A 25,558-nucleotide genomic window follows, 5' to 3' on the forward strand; every position below is an offset into this window, starting at 1 on the left:
TTATCTACTTCTAACCCGGAAGCCCCTACTTCCAGTTGTCCTGCCTTACCAGACTGAACCAAACATCTTACATATATTGATCCAAGTCTTATGTTTCACTAAAATGTATAAAAGCAAACTGTACCCCAAAGCACCTTGAGAACAAGTCTCAGGACTTCCTGAGGTTGCGTGATGGGTGTGTTCTTAACCTTGACAGAGTAAACTTTCTAAATTAACTGAGAACTCTGTCAGATATTTGGGGTTTACACCCTCAACACTGTCCTTTTTCTCTTGCTCAACTTCCAAGTTCATCAAGAGTCTTCTCATTAGAATTTGACTCCCTACAAAGATCTGCCTTCAGTGAAGGAATATATTATTAAAACGTGCACTCTGAATGAAGAGACCCCCCAAACAGGCTTTGTATGAGCAAACATGGCTGTTTATTCACCTGGGTGTGGGCGGGCTGAGTCTGAAAAGAGAGTCTGCGGAGGGCAGTGGGATAAGAGCTGGTTTTGTAGGTTTGGGGTAGGCAGTGGAAAGTTACGGAAGTTATAGTTCAGGGCAGGTTTTTCAAGCTGTAAGGGGGTTGTAGGGTCTGGAGTCACAAGGTTGACCAAGGTCGGTTACAAAGTCCAGTTGCCTTATCAGTTGAGGTGGGAATAAAGAACAATAGAAGAATGTCTCAAAGTTAATTAGGCACTGCAGGGGTTGATCACTCTTCTCCTTTTTGTGGTTTTCCAGTTACCTCAGACTTTCTAGTTTCAGGAACTCATCTGAAGTGTACATGCAGGTCACAGAGGTTACCATGGCACAGTCCACAGTGCAGTGAGTCAGCCTAAAAGACCTTAAGTATATGAGCCAAAGTTTCTAGAGTTTCAGAGCTGAGGGTCTGATCCAGGGGCCATGATAAATTCACCCTGGTCAGCATCATCACTTTGGTATCTTTCATTAGGCTAGCCAGATGACCTTTATCTCTTTTTTCTTTTCCACCTTGTCTTCCTAAATGTAGCTCACTCTACCTATCCTTCTTTTTTTTTTTAGACAGAGACTTTTGCTCTTGTTGTCTAGGCTGGGGGGCAATGGCACAATCTTGGCACACTAAAACCTCCGCCTCCTGGGTTCAAGTGATTCTCCTGCCTCAGTCTCCCAAGTAGCTGGGATTACAGGGATGCACCAGCACGCCCAGCTAATTTTGTATTTTCAGTAGAGATGGGGTTTCTCCATGTTGGTCAGGGTGGTCTTGAACTCCAGATTGCAGTGATCCACCTTTCTTGGCCTCCCTAAGTGATGGGATTATAGGCCTGAGCCACTGCACCCAGCTGCTTATTCTTTTTATCCTTCTTTGATGTCAACTTTCATTTGCTATGTGGAATTGACATATATAAAGTATTTAGCACAATGACTGGCAAATATTAAAAGCCCATAAAATGTTGGCTAATAAAGATAAAACCCAGGAACAATTACAGTAGGATCTTTCTTTATTTGTCCTGAAATGACTACTTTAATAATCAATTGTTTGCTTGCTTTAAGGGTTGTGTCCACATACTCTATATATTTTCTAATACAACTGTTAAATTTTTGAATAAAGCCTGCAACTCTTTGGAATTATAAATTAAAACAATTCACATGCTTATACATTATTATTATTGACACATTGTATGGGGGCATTTTGATATCATGCTGTTATAGAAATTAATCAATTGTTATGGAAGTTATGAACACCTTTAGCAATTATAATTTTGTGCTTTTCTGATAAATTGCTCTTCAAATAAGGTGTCAAGGGCCAAAACACTTGTTAAGAAATATAACTGTATGTCTTAACTAGGTAATTTTTGTAAAAAAAAAACCTTTTGACATGATTTAAAAAGATGTTCTTGATCTTGGATTTTCTTCCTAAAGTATCTAATTCCTATTGATAAATGTAGCCCCACTTTACAAGGCTGTTTGAATTTACCTTATGTCTTTATAACAAAATTGTTTTTTGAAAAGCTAACATGCAACTTATTTTGGACATATACATTTCATTTAAAAACATTTTTTTTTAGCATAAGAACCTGAATAAAATATAATGCTGGGTATAGATAATTCATATTTTATTGATGTAAAAATGGGCTGTCTAAATATGCTCAAAACAGTACATATTGCAATGTAAGCAAATGCATCATCTTAAAGGAAATTTCTAAAGAGGTTTAGTTAGCTTACTGTTTAGTATAGATTAGCAGTTGAACAGAACTTAAGGAACAGAGATTTTATACATATTGATCTTTGAGTCTGGGACTCTCTTCTAAAGCATTTGCTTTATTTTTGAATTTTTAATCAATTATGAGATTGATCATCAACTCTATGCTTCAAGGCCTTTATTTTATAGAAGATGTTAATTGTACAACACATTTGTGCAATTTAAACTTCCATGTCTTCTTTGTGCTATGCAAGATATATCTTTATGATTTGCTGTGACTGTCTATGCAAACCAGTAGAAAAATTTTTGCCTAGACTATAATGTGCATCCAGTCAGCCCAGAAGAGCTATTATCATCACCTCCTCAGTGAAAAATATTGTGGCTACCTGCCAGCTACTTTATTATTTTTATTTCACTAGATTATACAAACAGCTACTGAGTACATAAGATATCCCAGTTTCTGTTAAGGATCAAAGGTGAACAAGGCAATGTTGCTGCCCTCAAGATTTCACACTAAAGCAAGGGAGATAAAAAATTGGTCAAAATTATTCTATCAGAAATAATATGCTAGAATATACCTTTGAATGAACTACAAAATGCTATAGAGGTTTGAAGAAGGGAGGAGCTGCATCAGGAAGGCTTTGTAGATTAGATATTCCTTTAAGGAAAGACTGAGCACAGAAACGTGTTGCAGGCAGTGGGAACTTTAGCAAAAGCACTGATGATGAAGAGGAACATTTGTTGTATACAGGTTGAACACATTGTTAAATATAGTAAGAAGTTCTTCTTCAAAGGCTTAGCTTGTTTAAGTTTTCTTGTTCTTTGTTCCCTGCTTTCAAGGCCAGACTTCCTCACTCTCTGTGTCTTCCTGCCCTGGTCTCAGTAAGCAACTTCCCTGACAGTCCTTGTCTATACAGCCCACACTGCACTGACTCTGCAAATTACCTCTCCTGCCACAATAGTTCCTCCCACTGAAATTGTCCTTCTTGCCAGTGTAACTCCCTCTCTGTACCCTTCAAATTAGCTAATTGCATTTAGCATAGACTGTGCGGTCCGACCCCAACCAATAGGGGAATGACACAGCAGCTAAGGCCAGCTGCGTTACAAATTAAAAACCCCTGCTCTCCTTTGTCTGATGTGCACTTGCCTTTGCTCCATCCATGAGAGATACCCATCTATAGAAGTAAAAATTGCCTTGCTGAGAAAATGTGTGTTCGAGTGTTATTTGCTATTTCTCTTGTGGCACAGAAAATTTGCTTCTAACACAGACCAAATCTGAAATGCTCCAAACTCTGAAACTTTTTGAGTACCAACATGATGCTCAAAGAAAATGCTTTTTGAATTTCTGATATTTGAATTAGGTATGCTCAACTGATAAATGTAATAGAAATATTCCAAAATCCAAAAGAATCAAAAATCTGAAACACTTCTGGTCATAAGCATTTAAGATAAGGGATAATCAACATGTATTACTCTGTGTCTGGGTCTGTACTGAGCCTTTACATATGGTTGCTCATTTAATCCACACAACCACCTTGTAACGTGCATGATACTATTTCTATTTTGCAGATAGCACCAAGTCCCAGAGCTGGTAAATAAGTGGCAGAGCCGGTATTGAACTCAGGCTGGGGTGACATCAAAGACCATGTTCTTTCCTCACAGGGATGAGAGAAAGCACAAACTGGGAAAAACAAAGAGTGGAGTTACTCAGAACATAGAATGCTGGAAAGGTAGCAAAACAAACAGGATGATCAGTGGAGTTCATACTAAACCAAATGTGATCTAGTAGACATTAACAGGTATTCTGGAAAAATCTCCCATTGTCAAATATACATGGAAAATATTGCATGTTATATTCTAGTGCTGCCATATAGAGGTTGTACACTGCTTAAATGAGTATCATATAATAGTTTACAATGTGAACATTTACCTCTAGAGTTGTACAGTGCACAATCTGCACAACCTTAAGTCGCCAGTCAGCTCTATCTTACTTTTTTGGAAATTCACAAATCACATTAGGATGCAAAAGAGATCAGAAAGTCTTAACAGTAAAGAAATACGTTTCACTCACTAAATCTCAAAATTATTTGACTACAGGGGGGAAGTTTCTTGTTTTTGTTTGTTTGTTTGTTTTCTGTTTTGTTGTTGTTTTTTGACAGTCTTGCTCTTGTTGCCCAGGTTGGAATGCAGTGGCGTGATTTTGGCTCACTGCAACCTCTGCGTCCCGGGTTCCAGAAATTCTCCTACCTCAGCCTCCCAAGTAGCTGAGATTACATGCACATGCCACTACGCCCAGCTAATCTTTTGTATTTTAGTAGAGATGGAGTTCCACCATGTTGCCCAGGCTGGTCTTGAACTCCTGAGCTCAGTCAATCCGCCCACCTCGGCTTCCCAAAGTGCTGGGATTACAGATGTGAGCCACTGCGCCTGGCCAGGAAATTTCTTTAGTGTCTAATAATATCTCATGGAATACTAGCATTCTATGAAACAGTTTGGAAAATGCTAGATTAGCCAGTCGTATTGGACAAGTTAGTATAAAGTAGAGTGACTTGGCCACATTATAGCCTTTGTCTGGAAATTCTGCCAAAGACATTCATGCATTAGTCTGGGTGATGTGACCTCAATTTTCTAATGGTACACATTTTACTTCACTAATTTTAAGTTCAGAGGAACTTACCATGAGCAGAGCTTGTGTACTTGCTGAAAATGGCTGTAGGTATAATGCGGTATTTACTCCCCAAGCCTTGGGGTGGTCTGATGGAACCTGGGGCACCTGGAGTCCATGGGCCAGTCATTTCCTGCCCAAGCAGCCTCATCTATTTACCTTAGCATGCTGTACAAACATTATGTTTAAGGTGTGCCACTATGTGGCAAAGGTTGAGAACCAATGATTTTGAAAATGCCACATTATCTGTTAAAGACTCCAGTCTAGATTTATAAGATAGCTTTTTCTTGTCCCATTTTGTTTAGTAGCTCCAGAAATAGTAATTGATACAGCCGGTGTTAGAAGAAAATATCATTATTACAAAATATACTTGTACATGGAAAGAAGAATTAGATATTTGAGAATCATCTTTTTTGTTATGTTGCTTATCCAGTTGGGAACATCACATTAATCTGTTTTCCCCTCATGATTAAAACTTTTTGGGATAACAGCAAATACGCATTTATGTGCAAATATCTAGAAGATGAGCAATGTGAATCTATAACAGTAAAGGAGGCATTCAGGATGAGGTGGCAGAATCCCTTAAATAGTCATACTTCATTTCAATGGAAAAACTTTGCACAACTGAAAGAATGATAAAAATGCTATTGTTAAAGAAAAAAAAACTATGGAAAGTTATGAATGTCTAAAATTTCCTGCAGTTATTTTTGCAAGGATTGATTCATATTCAGATTAGCTTCCTGCCAGATGGAAGAAACACACAGTAAATCAGCTTTTGCAGGAGAGAAATCAAAAAGAAGCATAAGCTGCTATTTAAAGGGATTTCTTTCTTTTTTCTTTTTTTTTTTTTTGCTATATTAATAGCACATTAACCCTTAGGGAGTGTTATTGCAAGAAGCTAAACCAGGGAGGTTACCATTCCATCCTTCAGGGAGAATAAATATTTTTCAGCCCACCAGGTTGGGGAAAAAATAGCTCCTTGGATTGCATACTCAAAAAGTGTTTCTGTTTAATGATGGTCAAATTTCATGCACTCTAAAGCAGAAATGGAAGAGTAAATGTATGTTAATATGGAATGAATTCCTCCTCTTGCACCCAGTGAACACCTGCTTTAGATCATTGTTCCTGGGATGTATTAAGCATACAATAGATGAGATGGATCGATGATGTCCTTGGGGGTGTTCTAAACCAGGTGTGTGGCATTTGGGAGTGGTGCTGGCGGAGCCCATACAGTACCTTTAAGGAGCTCCCTTTATTATTCTGGCCATGTGATCCAAGTGTGTCAGAACACGATCATACCACATGGTTGTACCAGTACTGGAGACTAGGTTTTCTCTCTGAACCAGGAATCACACTCCCTGCTCAGTTCTCTCTTTGTCCTTCCTTCTAATCTTCAGCTTGTTCTTGTCCTGATGTCTTGGTCTCACCCATTAAACTTTATGCCCTTTTTGTTTCACATGTGATCTAAGCATTCCTTGTGATGATACTCTGCTCTCCACTGTAGTTGAATAAAGTATCTGGGCTGTGACCCTCCAGACTTGATCCATCCTCAAGTGTCCTCTCTCCCCCACATGCCGACTTCATGGGGATAGGTTTTCACCTGGCCTGTTTCAACCTTGACACTTTAATGATAATGGTAGCAATCTAGCTATAACATTTGTTTACTGATCACCTACTGTGCGTCAATCTTCTCAACAGAACTGTGAGAGAGGTATTATTATTATTCCAATTTTATAGGGAGGAAATCAGGCACAGACAGTTAAGGAAACTGCTCAAACATTACAGAGTTTATAGTTGACAGAACTTAGCTTCTGATGCAAAAGAGTCTGAATTCAAAGCCTATTCTCTTAACCACTATGCTATATCAGAGTCTTAAACTAAAATGCATCAATTAATCACCTGGGAATGTTATTAAAATGCAGATTCTGATTCAAATGGTCTGGAATGGGACTTGAGAATTTTCATTTTTACTAGCTCCCAGGACACACCAATGTTCTTGGTTTAATGTATCAGACTTTGAAGAGCAAGAAACTATATAGGGTGCAGCATTTCAAGAAAACAGATGCTTGAAGATCTTCCACCCAAATTTCCAGAAGAGATGCCACAAATTCACCGTACCACATTTGTGCATTTTTCATAGTATTTGAGGGATGAGAATGCCGGCTGTTTCATGCAGTACCAAAAGCTGCCACCATTTAGTGAGTGTTTTCTCACTTCTAGTCACTGTTGTAAGTGCATTTCAGAAACCAACTCACTTAATACCTACAACAATCTTAGGCAAAAAGTCATACAACTAATAAAAGTGATGGAACTGGATTTATACCTAAAAAATCTAGCTCTAGAGCTCACACATAACCAATATACACTTCTTCAGTAAAGCAGAGTGGTCTGAGATCAGCTTAGGGCAGTGGTTGAGAGTGGGATCTGACACTAGTTTTGAGTCAGTGCAGCCTTTTTACATGTGTAACCTTGGATATGTTCTTTACATTACTCTGTTTATTTTATTTTATTTATTTTTTAGAATATATATATTTTATTGCACTTTAGGTCCTGAGGTACATGCGCAGATCATGCGGGATTGTTGCATAGGTACATACATGGCAATGTGGTTTGCTGCCTCCATCCCCCCATCACCTATATCTGGCATTTCTCCCATGTTATCCCTCCCCAACCTTCTTACCCCCTGCTGTCCCTCCCCTAGTTCCCCACAACAGACCCCAGTGTGTGATGTTCCCCCCTCAAGTCCATGTGTTCTCATTGTTTAACACCGGTCTATGAGTGAGAACATGCAGTGTTTGATTTTCTGTTTTTGTGTCAGTTTGCTGAGAATGATGGTTTCCAGATTCATCCACGTCCCTACAAAGGACAGAACAAGCAGCGGGGAAAGGATTCCCTGTTTAATGAATGGTGTTGGTATAACTGGCTAGCCACATGCAGAAAATAGAAACTGTACCCCTTCTTGACACCTTACACTAAAATTAACTCCAGATGGATTAAAGACTTAAATATAAGACCTAACACCATAAAAGCACTAGAAGAAAAACCTAGGCAAAACCATTCAGGAAATAGGCATAGGCAAGGACTTCATGACTAAAACACCGAAAGCATTGGCAACAAAAGCCAAAATAGACAAATGGGAACTAATTAAACTGCAGAGCTTCTGTACAGCAAAAGGAGCAATCATTAGAGTGAACTGGCAACCAACAGAATGGGAAGAAATTTTTGCAATCTACCCATCTGACAAAGGGCTAATATCCAGAATCTACAAAGAACTAAAACAGATTTACAAGAAAAAAACAACCCCATTCAAAAGTGGGAGATGGATATGAACAGACACTTTTCAAAAGAAGACATGAGGCCAATAAACATGAAAAAATGCTCATCATCACTGGTCATTACAGAAATGCAAACCAAAACTACATTGAGCTACCACCTCATGCCAGTTAGAATGGGGATCATTAAAAAATCTGGAGACAACAGATGCTGGAGAGGATGTGGAGAAATAGGAACACTTTTACAGTTGGTGGGAGTGTAAATTAGTTCAACCATTGTGGAAGTCAGTATGGCGATTCCTCCAGGACCTAGAAACAGAAATTCCATTTGACCCAGCAATCCCATTACTGGTATAAAGACACATGAATTCATTTAATTTCTACCACTTCTGGTGTTTTGTCTAACATGCAAGGAGCTTGGAGGTTGTTATTCCTTCCTATCAACATGTAAAGAGCTGAATAAATGGGAAAATCAACCACTATCCTTAGGTGTTAGATTCATCAGAGAAGTGAGGTCACAGGGTAAATTGCCACACCCAAAACTGGAGACGGAAACAGACAGACAAAGAGAATCACAGGTTACTAGAGCAAAAACCACAAAGCAGAAACCTCCACAAGAACCAATGCCATACTAAGAAAACATAAACTACAATTGGTGAAATTCTGGAAGCTCAGAGTGGACAACTCTGAAAGTTAAAAACTTCAGTCATAGGGCTACACTTAGATTTTTGTGAGTTTTTACCTTTTAGAATTCTATTGGGTCTTCATAAAAAGTATCAGAAAAATCCCCTCATGCTTCAGAAAAAGAATTATTCCAAAATATACCAAAGCATTTTGTTGTTCTTCATAAGGCATGTCCTTAGGAGAAACTACAGTATTTTACTAGTGTCTAACCTACTGGGGTTATTTCAGAACCTAACCTACTTGTGGGAAGGAAAATACCCAATTCCAGCCCCCTCTAGCCTTTTATGTGAGAAAGGGAGATACTCAACTCTCACTACTCTAAACGTTTCATCCTATCTAAGGGGGAAGAAGCTGAAAAGTACTGGCTAAGTTCACAGTCTAAAGGCACAGGTTCACCAAAAGACAAAGCTAATCATAAAGCTATAGAACACTTCATACCCCACCTTCAAACACATGCCTTACCACTACATTATTCAGGGCCAATTTATTGCAGTTTCTCCCACCCAGTAGACTATGTACATCCTTTAATGAAATATTACAAGGATATTACTGGCAAAACATACAGTTTGAAGAGATTGAACAGACATCAAAACAAAATTCAAATATAGCAGGAATTGTGGCATTATCAGATGAGGATTTTTTTTAGAACAATTATTATTGTGCTAAGAGCTTTAATGGAAAAAGTAGACAACATGCAAGAACAGATAGATAATGTGAACAGAGAGATGGAAATTCTAAGAAGGCATTAAAAAGAAATGCTAAAGACCATAGAGACTGCAACAGAAATGAAGAATGCCTGTGATGGGCGTATTAATAGACTGGATGCAGCTGAGGAAAGAATCTCTGAGCTTGAGGGTATGGAATAGACACTTCACTAAAAAAGAAAAAAGAAAAAAAATACTGAAAAACAACCCCCAGAACAGAATATCCAAGAACTGTGGGACAACTACGAGAGATATAACATACATGTAATGCAGATGTCAGAAGGAAAATGAAAAGAGACAGGGACAGAAGAAATGTGTGACAGAATAACAACTGATAATTTCCCCAAATTAATGTCAGACGCCAAACCACATATCCAGTAGGCTTGGAGAACCAATCAGGATAAAAGTCAAAAACAAAAAAATGAAAATAAAATACACATAGGCATACCATTTTCAAACTGCAGAAAATCAAAGATAAGAAAAGAGTCCTGAAACAAGCCATAAGAAACAAAAAACACTTATATAGGATCAAAGACAAGGATTACACTTGACGTCTCAGAAACCAGGCAAGCAAGAAGATAGTGGTGTGAAGTATTTAAAATTTTGGTAGAAAAACTACTCCACTGAGAGAGATCCAAGATGGCCGACTAGCAGCAGCTCAGGGTTGCAGCTCCCAGTGAAGGCGCAGGGAGTGAGTGGACGCCAGACTTCCAGACGAATTTTTGTTGCCTACGGACCAGGAGATTCCCAGTAGAGGAGCCCCGCAGGTCTCCAGCACGACTCTTTTGGCTGGGGCGACGGTTCTCAGTGCGGAGTATGCGGGACTGGGTGCCCTTTTAGTTGGCGTTTGGAGCTCCGGGAAGGCAGAGTCACCCATTTAGCTGATTGAAAAGGGGACTGAAGCCAGGAGCCAGATCAGGAGATTGCCAGGCAGAAAAGCGCCACAAATCTGAGCTCCGCTGTTTCAGCCGGCACGGTTGTCACATGGGAAATTGCATAGATCCCGGCGACTTTTCGGCAGGTGACTGGGGCACCTGGGAGAGAATTAACCATTCAATTAGGAAAAGAAAAAAAGGGGGCTCCAAGGCAGGGAGCCAGGTGATCGGGCTCGGCTGGTCCCACCCCCACAAAAAAACAGCAATTGGAAACGCTGACGTTGAGAGTTTCACAGCAAGCACAGCTGAACCCAGGAAGGTCCAGCTCTGTGGGGGAGGGGCGTCTGCTGAAGGAAAACAAAGAAACAGAAATAACATTACCACCAACGAGCTGGATGTCCACTCAGAGACCCAATCTGAAAGTCAGCAAATACAAAGATGACAGGTGGATAAATCCACAAAGATGGGAAGAAACCAGCGCAAAAAGGCTGAAAACATCCGAAATCAGAATGCCTCTCCTTCTTCAGGGGATTGCAGCTCCTCATCAGCAAGGGAACAAGGCCTCATGGAGAATGAGTGTGATGAATTGTCAGAATCAGGCCTCAGAAGATGGATAATAAAAACTTCTGTGAGCTAAAAGAACATGTTCTAACCCAATGTAAAAAAACTAAGAACCCTGAAAAGAGGTATGACAAAATGCTAATGAGAATAGATAATTTAGAGAGGAATATAAGTGAATTAATGGAGCTGAAAAACACAATACGAGAACTTCGCGAAGTATGCACAAGTTTTAGCAGTCGAATTGATCAAGCAGAAGAAAGGATATCAGAGATCGAAGACCAACTCAATGAAATAAAACGAGAAGACAAGATCAGAGAAAAAAGGGTAAAAAGGAATGAGCAAAGTCTCCAAGAAATACGGGACTATGTGAAAAGACCTAATCTACATTTCATAGGTGTATCTGAATGTGATGAAGAGAACGAATCCAAGTTGGAAAATATTCTTCAGGATATTATTCAGGAAAACTTCCCCAACCTAGCAAGGCAGGACAATATTCAACTCCAGGTAATACAGAGAACACCACAAAGATATTCCTCAAGAAGAGCAACCCCAAGGCACATAATTGTCAGATTCACCAGGGTTGAAATGAAGGAGAAAATGCTAAGGGCAGCCAGAGAGAAAGGTCAGGTTACCCACAAAGGGAAGCCTATCAGACTCACAGCAGATCTCTCAGCAGAAACCCTACAAGCCAGAAGAGAGTGGGGGCCAATATTCAACATTCTTAAAGAAAACAACTTTCAACCCAGAATTTCATGTCCAGCCAAACTAAGCTTCATAAGTGAAGGGAAAATAAAATCTTTTGTGAACAAGCAAGTACTCAGAGATTTCATCACCACCAGGCCTGCTTTACAGGAGCTTCTGAAAGAAGTGCTACATGTAGAAAGGAACAACCAGTATCAGCCATTCCAAAAATATACCAAAAGGTAAAGAGCATCAACATAATGAAGAATCTACATCAACTAATGGGCAAAACAGCCAGCTGGCATCAAATGGCAGTATTAAAATCACATATATTATTATTAATCCTAAATTTAAATCGACTAAATGCCCCAATCAAAAGACACAGACAGACAAATTGGATAAAAAGCCAAAACCCATCGGTATGCTGCATCCAGACCCATCTCACATGCAAGGATACATAAAGACTCAAAACAAAGGGATGGAGGAAGATTTACCAACTAAATGGAGAGCAAAATAAATAAATAAATAAATAAATAAAAAGCAGGAGTTGCAATTCTCACCTCTGATAAAATAGACTTTAAAGCAACGAAAATCAAAAGAGGCAAAGAAGGACATTACATAATGGTAAAAGGATCAATGTAACAAGAAGAGCTAACCATCCTAAATATATATGCACCCAATACAGGAGCACCCAGATACATAAGGCAAGTTCTTAATGACTTATAAAGAGACTTAGACTCCCGCACAATAATAGTGGGAGACTTTAACATCACATTGTCAATATTAGACAGATAAACGTAACAGAAAATTAACAAGGATATCCAGGACTTGAACTCAGACCAGGAACAAGTAAACTTAATAAACATTTATAGAACTCTCCACCTCAAATCCACAAAACATACATTCTTATCAGTACCACATCACACCTACTCTAAAAGTGACTACATAATTGGAAGTAAATCACTCCTCAGTAATTGCATAGCATTTCACAGGTTTAAATGAAATATTGGTTGGCTGCTTATTTGTTATTTTCCTCCCTTATTCCTTCCTGTCTCCATTGTTAAGCACAATTATTGACATAAAAGAGGTTTTCAATACCCATTTTTAGACTGCATTCTAACCTGCGCAAGAAAGCAAGACTCCCGTTCTCTCTCCCTCTTTCTCTCTCTCTTTCATTCTTTTTTTTTCTTTTTCTCTTTCATTCTTTTTTTCTTTCTCTCTTTCTTTTCTTTTTCTTTCTAAAAAAAAAAAAAAAAAAGAAAGAAAAACAACTCCACCAACCTAGAATTTTTTACCCTACAAAATTATCCTTCACAAGTGAAGGAGAAATAGACTTTCTTAAACAAACAAAAATTGAGAGAATTTGTTGCCAAAAGACTTGCTTTCAAAGAAATGTTAAAAGTTATTCAGAAAGAAGGAAAATAATATAGGTTAGACATTTGGATCTACATAAAGAAATTAGAGAATGAATAAGTAGAAGTAAAATAAAAGCTTTTGTTTTTCTTATTTTAATTGATATAACATATAATGGTTTCTTTAAAAATAATAGCAACAATGTATTTAGGTAGATATACCTATGTATTTATATGAATATGTATAAGTAAAATAAATGATAGCAATGTTGCAAAGGACAGGAGGGAGGAATTAGGATTATTTTATTATTTTAAGTTACTCTCACTACCCATGAAATGGTATAGTGTTATTTGAAAGTGGACCTTGATTGGCTGTAAACATATATTCCAACTTTAGGTAAGCCACTAAGAAAAGATTAAGAAGGAATATAAGTGATATATTAATACAGGAGAGAAAAGGAAATCATATAAATATTTAGTAATAAGTACAAAAGGCAGAAAACTGTGGGGGAGAAAAATAGGAACAGAACACGGGCAACAAATAGAAAAGTTTCAAATGTGTTCAATGTTACACACTTGTATCAATAATCACTTAAACATCAATGGCCTAAATATAGCAATTAAAAGACAGATATTGTCATAGTGTATCAAAAACCAAAATCAAGCCATATGCTTTTTACAAGAAGCTCACTTTAAATATAAAGACACTTGTAGGTTAAAAGTAAAGAGATATAGAAAAATATGCCACACTAACACTAATCAAAAGAAAGTGGGATTATCTCTTAATTTCAGACAGAGCAGACAACAGGGCAAGGTAAGGTATCATGGATAAATTGAAGAATTATATAATGATAATGGAGTCAATTATCCAAGAAGATGTAACAATCTGCTATGGTCTGAATGTTTGTGTCCCTAATCCACTCTCCTCCCAGCACACAATTTAAATGTTGTAATCTTAATTCCAAGATTAGAGGGTACTAGGAAGTATGGCCAAGGTGGGTGATTAGGTCAGGAGGACAAAGACTTTATAAATGAGATTATTATTTGGCCTTATAAGAAGACTCCAGTAAGATTCCTTTTCCCTTCTACCACTTAAGGACAAGCTAAAAGGCAGGGGGGCAACAAACCAGGAAGTGACTTTCTCCAGACACTGAATTTACCAGCGTCTTGATCTTGGACTTCCTAGTCTCCAGAATATGAGATTAATGCCTGCTTATAAACCATCCAATGCATGGTTTTTTTTGTTATAGCAGCCTGAATGGACTAAGACACATTCCTTAATGTGTATGTACCTAAAAACAGCATCAAAATACATGAGTCAAAAACTGATAGAGTTACAAGGAGAAACAGATAAATTCAATGTTATAGTCAAAGAGATTTTTTCTTTTCTATAAAATAGGCATAATACTAGTGCTTATTCAATAGGATTTGTGGGAAGATTCAATGAGTTAATGGGTGTAAGGCCCTTAGAATAATATCTGACATATTCTAAAAGCTTGAAAAATGATGGCCATTATTGTTGCTCTTACTATTATTATTATTATAGTCTACACGGAACCATTATTCTTCTGTATGTTTGACACACAGATCAGTATACTAATGTCACTTTTGCTTTTCTTTTGGGAATCTAGTAAAAAGGGAGGAAGAAAGAGGAGTATAGAGACACAGATCACAGAGAGAAGCCGTTAATTTTTCCACCGCTACCCTTGACATGACTGCTGCCAAACTGACGGAAGAAAGAAAATTGCGAAGGAAAAGATCAATAAAAAATATTCTTTTCTATCTTCTTTCCCTGCTGTTGGAATTCAACCCTTAGGGTAACATTACAGCAAGATTAAGGATGCAGAGGAAATGGGATTCTTATCTAGTACCTCACTCATGTTGTCCTTTGTCCAGTCTTGGCAGAAATACTGCAGAGTAGTAGTTGAGGTGCCACATAAATTCATGAGGAAATTAGAAAGGTGATATTGTTTGGTTCTATGTCGTCCTCAAATTCCATGACAAACTGTAATTCACAGAGTTGGAGGAGGGGCCAGGTAGAAGGTAATTTAATCATGGGAGCAGACTTCTTCCTTGCTGTCCTTGTGATAGTGAGTGACTTCTCACAAGATTTGGTTGTTGTAAAAGTGTGTAGCACCTCCCCCATCTCTTATTGTCCTGCCAGCTACTTGAAGACGTGCGTCTTTCCTCTTCACTTTCTGCCATGATTGCAAGTTTCCTGAGGCTTCCCCAGTTATGCCTCCTGTATAGCTAATAGAACTGTGCATCAATTAAATCCCTTTTCATTATGAACTACCCAGTCTCAGGTATGTCATTGCAGTAGTGCAAGAACTAATACAGAGGGTAAAGATAAATTTGGGGTAAGAAAGATGAAAAAAGAAGGGTGCAATATATATTTGTTTGTAATAAAGACAGTATTCTTTTACTCCCCCCCCCCCCCATTTTTTTTTTTTTGAGACAGGGTCTTATGCTGTCACCCAGGCTGGAGTGCAGTGGTGCGATCCTGGCTCACCGCAACCTCTGCGTCCTGGGTTCAAGCGATTCTCCTGCTTCAGCCTCCTAAGTAGCTGGGATTACAGGCATCTGCCACCATGCCCAGCTAATTTTTGTATTTTTAGTAGAGTTGGGATTTCACCATGTTGGTCAATCTGGTCTCGAACTCTTGACCTCAGGTGATCTGCCCACCTTAGCCTCCCAAAGTGCTGGGATTACAGGCATGAGCCACTGCACCCAACCAGTATTTTGTTATTCTTAAGGGAAACAATATTCATGCCTGGAAGAAGTTTTGTTATTGTTGTTGTTGTTGTTCTCTAATTTTTGTGCATGAAGTTTCATTTTATAGATAGCAGTGTCCTTGTGATAAGAAGTAAGGAGGGGCTGACAGTTATTGAGCACCTACTATGGGAAAGATGCCTAAGCTTAGACAGCCCCTGAACAAACTGGCAAGGTAAATTTTGTCCATTTCATATATGATAAAACTAAAGTGCATCCACGTTTAAGTCAATTGCTGAAATATACATAGTAAGTAAACTGCATATCTGGGATTCAAATCCAAACTTGTCGGATTTCCAAACTCTGATGTTCCCATACTACCTTCATTAAATACACACACACACACACACACACACACTATATATATATATATATATATATATATATATAGTGTGTGTATACACACACACACACACACACACATATATGTACCCACAGAGAAATATGGAGTCCCCCTAGAAAGCCAGAGGATGATATAAATTGTAATTCTTCATACACGATGAGCCTTTAGACTATGGGTTCTGGACCCTGGTGCCTGGAGAGCTTGGTACTGGTCAGAGGTCATCTTTATTCAAAACTCTTTAGGAATGTCAGGTTGACTCCTCTGAGACCAAACAGATTGATACAGCAAAAAGAACATGGAGTTAGAATCTGATAGTCCTAAATTCCAGTCATTGTTTCATAATTTCCTTGTCTACAGCTTTAGGCAAGTTTCTTTGGCTCTCTGAGCTTCAATCCCCTTCTTATAATTCTCTTTTCTAACTTCCTTCTTCCTAATCTTATGTGGGATACATAAGAGGCATCTTCTTATCTTTGGTCAGTTCCTTGTGTGAGTTAAATATTGCCACAATAATTATGTGTAATAATCCTCCAAATTCTATGGCTTATAGTTGTCTATTATTTTCATCAATCTGTTAATTGGCTGATGTCTCTGCTTCACTGGTATAGCAGCTAGGGATATTTGTCTCCAGATCTGTTTTGTTGGTCTCAGATTGTAAAGTGAGCAGCTACTCTAGAGATTCTCTTCATTGCAGAGGCAAAGAAGGGCAAGAAGAAACATGTGAGTACTCTTAAGTTATTGGATCAGAACTGGCATACTGTTATTTATGACCTGTTCTGTTGACCAATGCAATTCACAAGGCCAAGCACCAAGTTAAGGGAGACAATGTACATTTTCTGCTCATCAATGGTATCGCCAAAGTGTAGTTGCAGGGGAAGGTGAAGAAATGGGGTTGACAAATCAATCCCTCTAAGTTTCTAAGTAGTTGAAGCTTCCTTTATTTTTCTCGGGCTTACTATTCTGCTTCACTAGGAACAGAATTCTTCAGTTTCCTGACTTCCTACTTACAAGCTTTCTGTATCCACACTTACCAACCATTTTCTCTTTTGTCTCAGATATGCCATTCATTCTGTCTTTTGAATTGTATTCCCTTCTTGCTGCTCTCAAAATTATCAGTTATCTTCACTGTCTCCCATATTATCAACTTACATATCTCTGTTGTCCTCATCTTTTGAAATACTACAGTTTCCCCCCTGCTTAAACAAAATAAAACTAAGAAACCAAAAAGTGTATTTGATGCAACATTTTGCGTCTAGAAACTCCCCACACCTCTCTTTCTTTCCTCAGTCAAGCTTCTAGTTATTCCATTTTCCTGAATTTCACTCATTCCTCAATATATTTAAATCTAGCTTCTGCTTCACTCAATTTGCTGGTAATGTTCTCTAAAATATCACTGTAGATCATTCCTTTCCTGAGATGCTCTTATTGTGCTTTACATGCTTTACACTTTTCCTGTGATCTTCTTACATCATTGTATGTTGTTCCTCAATTTCTTTCACTGAATTCTTTCCCATGTTTAATTTTTAAAATGTTGTTTCCTAAGGCCTTCATCTTATTCATTACATTTTCTACAAATTATCTAAGCTTTTCCCTTAGTTTTAATTATGTGTAAATGCTTCCAAAGCCTTTATCTTTTTTTTTTTTTTTTTTTTTTTTTTTTGAGATGAAGTCTCATTCTGTTGCCCAGGCTGGAGTGCAGCAGTATGATCTCAGCTCACCACAACCTCTGCCTCCTAGGTTCAATTGATTCTCCTGCCTCAGCTTCTCAAGTAGCTAGGACTACAGGTATGCGCCACCATGCCCTACTAATTTTTGTATTTTTAGTAGATGTGGGGTTTCACTATGTTGGCCAGGCTGGTCTCGAACTCCTGACCTCATAATCCACCTGCCTCGGCCTCCCAAAGTGCTGGGATTACAGGCATGAGCCAACGCACCTGGCCTCCCTTTATCTTAAGATAAGTCTCTTGACCATCAGATACTTCCAAACAGATATCACACAGAAATAAACCCAACCTGTTCAATTATAAATCCACTAACTCCTACAAAATATACACAAATTCTTTTAGTTCATACAGAATTAATACTGCCAGCTGTTCTCACCCAATCTTCCAAGCAAAACCTTACACTTATCCTTGCTTCTTCTTTTTTCATCTTTCCACATCCAACTAATCACCAAGTTAGATTCAATTGGAATAGAACCTTCACTACCACTGTCATATGTTGCTTTATTGTTTTCCTTGGTTGCTTGGGGCAGGAACCACTTCAGTAGCTTCCTAATTGGTCGTTTTTCCTTTGCCTTTTAGCGGTAACACTTTTTAAAAAAATCAAGTGCCCGCCACGGTACTTAATACGCCAAGCTTAGGTGCTCAGTGTCAGTTTGGTCTCCCTTTCCCTCTAATTCTTAAGGCAAACTCACCGAAGTGGGTTTGGCACGACATGAAACTCATGACTGGATGAGCTGATTCTGCTTTTAAGGTTTTTCTTTGAGCCTTATCATGTAAGGATTTATTCTCTAAGATCCTTCTATGCTTCTTTTAGTTCATATATAATTAGTATTGTCATTAATTCTATAATTAATAGAAATACTAATTAAATAATTATAATCCATTAATTATAATTATTTTAATTATATTCAATATTCAAAACAATATTGCTATGTTTCTAAGCCATCATGGTTTTCATCTTTAAGGGGCTGCAGAAACATCTCTGTTTTGTTATGGCCAATCAACAAACAGTTGAATCAACTCCCTTCAAACAAATGTCAAGGATCTTTTATACAGTGTGCTCTTCTGCATCTCTCTGTGTAGAACTGAATCACACCAGCCACAAGGTAGACTGGGAAATGGCAGCAAATAACACTGTCATCTTCATTTTCTCAAAGGAAAAAAAATAATTGCGAAGCCAGCCCGTAGTTTTAACTTTGGGTGGTAATGTACCCAGCTTGCAACTGGGGTTCTGTGACTAAGGAAGAAGAAAGAAATATTGAGAGGCCACCAGCAATCTTTGCATGCCCAGTACCTAGCAAGCTATCTGGCCTACTGACAGAGCCCAGCAAACGTTCTAAGATTGAAGGTTTCTTAATGTACTTTTAAAAAATAACCAATCTTTATTTGCCAAAGTGTTTCTGAACCACCAACCTTCCCTTTGTGACTTTTAAATCTGACCTATCTTCCATGTGTTGCTACTTAAGAAGCCTTAGCTTACTTTCCAAAAGGGTTTTGTTTTAGTTTGTTTTCAAAGTGAAAATTAGGTTTGTTTCTGGAATCTCTGGCCTTCCACTTACATTTTGTCTGGATCTCACTGTACTCACCATTTTTCCACTTGTCTTTAGTCATGCTCTCAGGATAGAATATGATGAGCACCATCAGCATGATTAAGCTTACAGTATGACTTTACTCAGAGTTAATGTATTATTAGGCTCCAAAGCCTTAAATTAAAGAAATCTTCCAATAGCAGAATTTCATGGCCAGCATAATTGGTTAATGGAGGTGTTTGTGGATGGGATTGGGGCTACTCTGAAATCACAGCCTTCTCCCTCACCTGCTCCCATCCTCAGGATGGGTCTGGTCTATACCTTGTAATGGTATTACTATTATAAACAGTGATTATTTAGCAGTCTTTTCTTCTGTTTGGAAATGCAAGGTAGACTGCACTGGTAGCCCAAGTGACTTCTGCTATCATGTTCAGATGGAGTTCAGTTTCCTTCAGTGGCTCCCAAATTTGTTATTTTAATTAGTCAATTCATATCCCTATTACTGGCGATGAATTACATAAAAATATCTTGTTGACTAAATAAATTTTGAAACAAATTGGAGTCTGAAAGTGAATTTGTTTATAAATCTAGACAAAATTTGACTTAATTTGAAAAATGAAAATGTGTAAGACAACGACATGAATTTTGAATATGTAATAATGAAATTAGACAACCTGAACAAAGGTGATGTTAGAAAAAAACAGGTTACATGAAGAAATAATAATGACTAGTGGATAAAATTCATGAAAGACATGCTGCTCATTTCAACTACTGATTTAAAATTTGAAATGGCAGCAAATAACATTATCTTTATTTTCTCAAATGAAAAAATAATTGAGGAGCCAGTTTAATTTATAAAGCATGCTGAGATTATGTCTAGTAGACTGCTTATATTGTCTTCTTAGAAAGCAGGATAAAAGATCTCCTCTATCACAATAAATATTTAAAAGAATTAATGCCACTGTTGGTTCTGTATGTTTTTTTTCCGTTAAGATTTTATGAAAGTTTTTTCTTTTGTTCCATCCTTGGCCTTTTCTTGTTGGCAGAGGTTGAAAAGAGAGTCTTTATTTAAGAAAAAAGGCTACATTAAAGATATTCTGGATGCAGTACTAGGTAAAATATATCCTTGGGCTCCTTACTTTTGTTTAAATATGATTGATGAAGCATTAATTTCAGATTTACAATGCTTCAATTGGCATTACCTGGTGATAAACCCTCTAAGTGAAGAGTAACAAGAAAAAATACTCAAACCATTACATTGACTTGATGCCGGCATAATTTTAAGTCAGTAAATTTCTCATTATTTTTATGTTAGCCAGATAGACATGGATTTGAATCTCAACATTGCTACTTACTCTAAGTGGTGTGGGCTAAATCTTTGATCCTCGTTCCCCATTTGTAATGTAAAAATGGTCTGACTTAACTTATGTAGATGGTCTGATGGTTAAATGGGATGCTTTTTGTAAAATATAGTTATTCCATAAATACTAACCCCCTTAAAGCTCCCATCTTCAACCAGGCTTTCCTTTCCTCACAGATAAGCAATATTCCTGAGATTTAAACAAATAAACATATCTTATATAGTTAAATGCATGATACCCACATCAAAGTAGGTCTTTTAGGAGACTACTCACTTTCTAGTGATATACACAACATTCACACGATATCTTTAGCTGCTGTTTGAAAATTCATTTCTAGTCATTCTCCACACAAGTAAACCAGTTTTATTACTTCAAGACTGTAACATTTTTAGCAAGAAGCAAAGAGTAAACTTATATAACCAAGTTTATTAACCTTCTTCACATGTTTTTTTTTGTGTGTGTGTGTGAGTGTATTCCCATCTCTTCTTTTTCCCTGGGACTCCAAAGATACATGTGTTACAAAACTTGATAATGCCTCCAACACATTATGACTTCATTTTTCCAGTCTTTTTTCCCCCCTCTGTGTTTTGGTTTGGATAGTTTCTATGTCTATCCCTTCTAGCTTACTGATCTTTTTCTATAGTTTCTAATCAATTATTAATGCCATTCAGTGTATCTTTTATTACATATATTGTACTTTCACTTCTGGAAGTTCCATTTGGCTCTTATTTCTAGTTTTCTCACTACTACTCTCAAAGGCATAGAATTACCTATATAATCTAATGTTACAACTTAACCTTGTTTCAATTATTTTGTACTCTTATTGGAATTTGTTACTCTTCTTTGAGTACTGATCTTAGGCCTCCCTTGTTAGTACACATCCTCTCTGGAAGAAGTACTGCTTCTTCATATTATCTATCAGTGCTGTAAAAATACACATTTGGATGCAATTTTATTAATGTCTGTCTTGTGTAGTAGATTGTATGTTCCATGTGGGTAGGGAATTACAGTTATTTTTGACCAATGATACTTCTTCAACACTTAGCACATTGTACCACCTGGCATATTGTTGGCACTCAAATATTTCAACAATGCTTCCAAGAAACTGAAACACCTAAAAATGTATACTCAAATGATGTCTACATGAAGCCTTCAGGTTTAAAAAGATTTAAATTCAGATTTTAAAAGCTCCAGAATTAATAGTGAATAGCCTCACATGGAATGATCATGACCATCATGGATGATGATGTCTGATTTTATAATTTTTCAGAGCTTGAAAACTGTAAATTATAAAAGTCCTATAAGGCATATATCCAATTTATTCACAGATTTCGCTGCTTTTGAAGTACATTTCTCTCAATTAAAAAAGCAGACAGCTGTAACAAACCATATAATATATGCATAATCACATTTACATGTATTCTTTTGGAAATACACAGAATTTTAACTTTCTCTCATGTTAAACTGAGAAGAGTAAAACTTTCTTCTCAGGAAATCAAGAAAGGTCTTATGCTACCTAATTAGTCTTTGTTTTAGTTGACCAAGCTAAATTTTAGACTTTAGAATTGCCAGTAAAGACCATTATTATAATGATGTACCATGTCATTACATTACACCATACAATGCCATTACAATCATCAGTATTACCACCACCCCACCAGCACTGCCATGTACTGAATATCTGTTAATGCTCAGGTCAGTACTGTAACCATATATACTATTTGCAGTCATTAGAAAATTCCTACATGGTTGGTATTATCTCCATTTTGCAGTCTTGGACAGTGAGACTTAGAGTTGCTAGTAACTTGCCCAAGATCACACACCTAGCAAGTGTCCAAGTTGGTATTTAAATCAACCAATAAAGATCAGAAGGATTAGGTTTTATTTTTCCTGGTAGCATGCACATAACATAAAATTTACCATTTTAACTGATTTAAAATGTAAAATTTAGTGATATTTAGTGCATCACAATATTGTGCAATCATCATAAGTATCCAGTTCTAGAATATATTCATCAACCTAAAAGGTAACTGTATACCTGTTAAGCAGTCATTCCCCATTTCCCCATCTGATTTTGAGTACTAATTTTGTAAACTGCAATTTTTCATTTCTATAGATTAAGGGGGTACATGTGCAGGTTTGCTACATGGATATATATTACATGTAATAGTGAGGTTTGGGCTTGTAGTGTACCTATCACCTGAATAGGAAACACTGTATCCAGTAGGAAATTTTTATCCTCATCCCTTTCCCTCCTTGCTCCCTTTGGAGTCCCCAAGTATCTATTATTTCTATCTGTAAGTTCACATATACACACTGTTTAGCTCCCACTTGTAAGTGAGAACATGCAGAATTTGATTTTCTGTTTCTGAGTTATTTCACTTATGATAGTGGCCTCCAGTTCCATCCATGTTGCCGGGAAAGACATACTTGTATTCTTTTTTATGACTACATAGTATTCCATGGTGTATATGTACCACAGTTTTTAATGCAGATATCTGTTGACAGACACTTAGGTTGATTCCACGACTTTGATGAATACTGCTGAAATAAACATAGGAGTGCAGATGTCTTTTTGGAGAATGACTTTTTTTTTTTCCTTTGGGTAGATACCCAGTAGTGAGTGGGATTGCTGGGTTGAATAGTAGTTCTACTTTTAGTTCTTTATGAAATCTCCATACTGTTTTCCATAGGAGTTGATCTACCTTACACTCTCACCAACAGTGCATATGTTTTCCCTTTTCTCGACATCCCCACCAGCATCTGTTGTTATTCATTTTTTAATAGTAGCCATTCTGACTGGTGTGAGATGGTATCTTATGGTGGTTTTAATTTGCATTTCTCTGATGATTAGTGATGCTAAGCATTTTTTATATGTTTGTTGGTCATTTGTATGTCTTCTTTTCAAAAATGTCTGCTCATGCCATTTTGCCTACTTTTAAATGGGGCTATTTAGTTTTTTCTTGTTGTTTGTATAATCCTTATAGATTCTGGATATTAGTCCTTTGTTGGATACATAGTTTACAAATATTCTCTTTCATTCTATAGGTTATCTGTTTACTTTGTTATTTCTTAAGTTTTTAGATTAATTAACTCCCCTTTGTCTATTTTTTGTTTTTATTGCATTTGCTTTTGAGGTTTTAGCCATAAATTCTTTGCCTAGGCCAATGTCTAGAAGAATTTTTCCTAGGTTTTCTTGAATTTTTCTAATTTTATGTCTTAAGTTTAAGTCTTCAATCTATCCCAAGTTAATTTTTGTATATGGTGAGAGATATCATTCTAATTTTATACTTCTGCATATGGCCATCCAATTTTCCCAGCACCATTTAATAAATAGGTATCCTGAAACTTTTCTGCAGTCGTTTGTTTGTTGCAATAAATTTTGGTGGAAATTTTAAAGGATTGTCTAAATGTAAGATCATGTCACCTGTGAAGAGAGATTGATTTACTTCTTCCTTTTCAATTTGGATAGCTTTATTTCTGTTTCTTTTGTAATTGCTCTTCTCAGAACTATCAACACAGTATTGAAAAGCAGTGGGAAAAAATGGTTATCCTTGTCTTGTTCCTAATCTTAGGGAGATTGCTTTCAGTATTTCACTATAAGTATGATACTAGGCTAGAGTTTCCCCCAGATGCTCTTTATCATGTTGAAAAAGTTCCTTTCTATTTCTAATTTGCTGAATTTTATTTTAATCATGAAACTGTGCTAGATCTTGTCACATGCTTTTTCTGTATCAGTTGAGACTTGTGTTTGTTTTTGATTCATTCAATTACTGTGGTTTATTAAATTAAATGATTTTCATATTTTACCCATTTTTTGACTGGATCATATTTTGAAACTTGCTTTCCTTCTTGGGATACATTACACTTGGTCATGTTGCATAATTCTTTTAATATGCTGCATTTTTTTTGATTTGCTAGTATTTTATTGAGAAATTTTGAATTTATATTTAAATGAACGCTGGCCTGTGGTTTTCATTTATTGTGATGTCTTTGTTTGGCTTTAGTGTGAGAATAATGTTGGCTTCATAGAATGAGTTAGGAGGTGTTCCCCCTCTTATTGTTTAGAAGACTTTGAGAAGGACCAATGTTTATACTTTAAATTTTGGTAGAACATTTACCAATAAATCCATGTAGTTTTGGGCTTTTCTTTCTTATATGTTGTTTGCTTATGGATTCAATTTCTTTACATGTTGTAGTTCTATTCACACTTTCTATTTCTCTTTGCGTTTATTTTGATATGTTATGTGTCTCCAGGATTTTGAGTCTTCTCACATTTTCTTGTAGATGGCTGTAATAATGATTTATCAGTTTATTAATCTCTCCTATGAATAAACATTTGATTTTCTATATTATGTTTCTATTTTCTATTTCATTGATCTCTGCCCTCATCTTTACTGTTTCCTTCTTTCTGAAATTATGGGGTTTCATTTGTTTTTCTCTTTCAAGTCCCTTAAAGAGGTAAGTTAAGTTATTGATCTGAGATCTTTTTAAAAAAAATATATGCCGGCTCTTCTCTTTTTCTTTGTGAATCTAGCTAGGAGTCTGTCAATCTTTTTTATTTTTTCAAAAAACCAACTCTTGGTTTCATGGATTTTTTTGGTATAAATTTTAGAATCTCAATTTCATTAAGTTATTTTATTTCTTTTCTTCTGCTAGCTTTGGGATTGGTTTGTTCTTTTTTTTTTCTATTTCCCTTAGGTGCAAAGTTAAATTGTTAATTTGAGACTTTTGTAACTTTTTGATGCAGGTATTTAGGGCTATAAACTTTCCTCTCAACACTGATTTGACAGCTCCCAGAGATTGTGGTAAGTTATGTCCCTATTTTCATTAATTTCAATGAATATTTTTTATTTCTGCCTTAATTTATATGTTCACTC

This window comes from Sapajus apella, unplaced genomic scaffold, assembly GCF_009761245.1.
Source record: "Sapajus apella isolate SASKATOON/1434 unplaced genomic scaffold, GSC_monkey_1.0 scaffold93, whole genome shotgun sequence".
In the NCBI taxonomy this organism is placed as follows: Eukaryota; Metazoa; Chordata; class Mammalia; order Primates; family Cebidae; genus Sapajus; species Sapajus apella.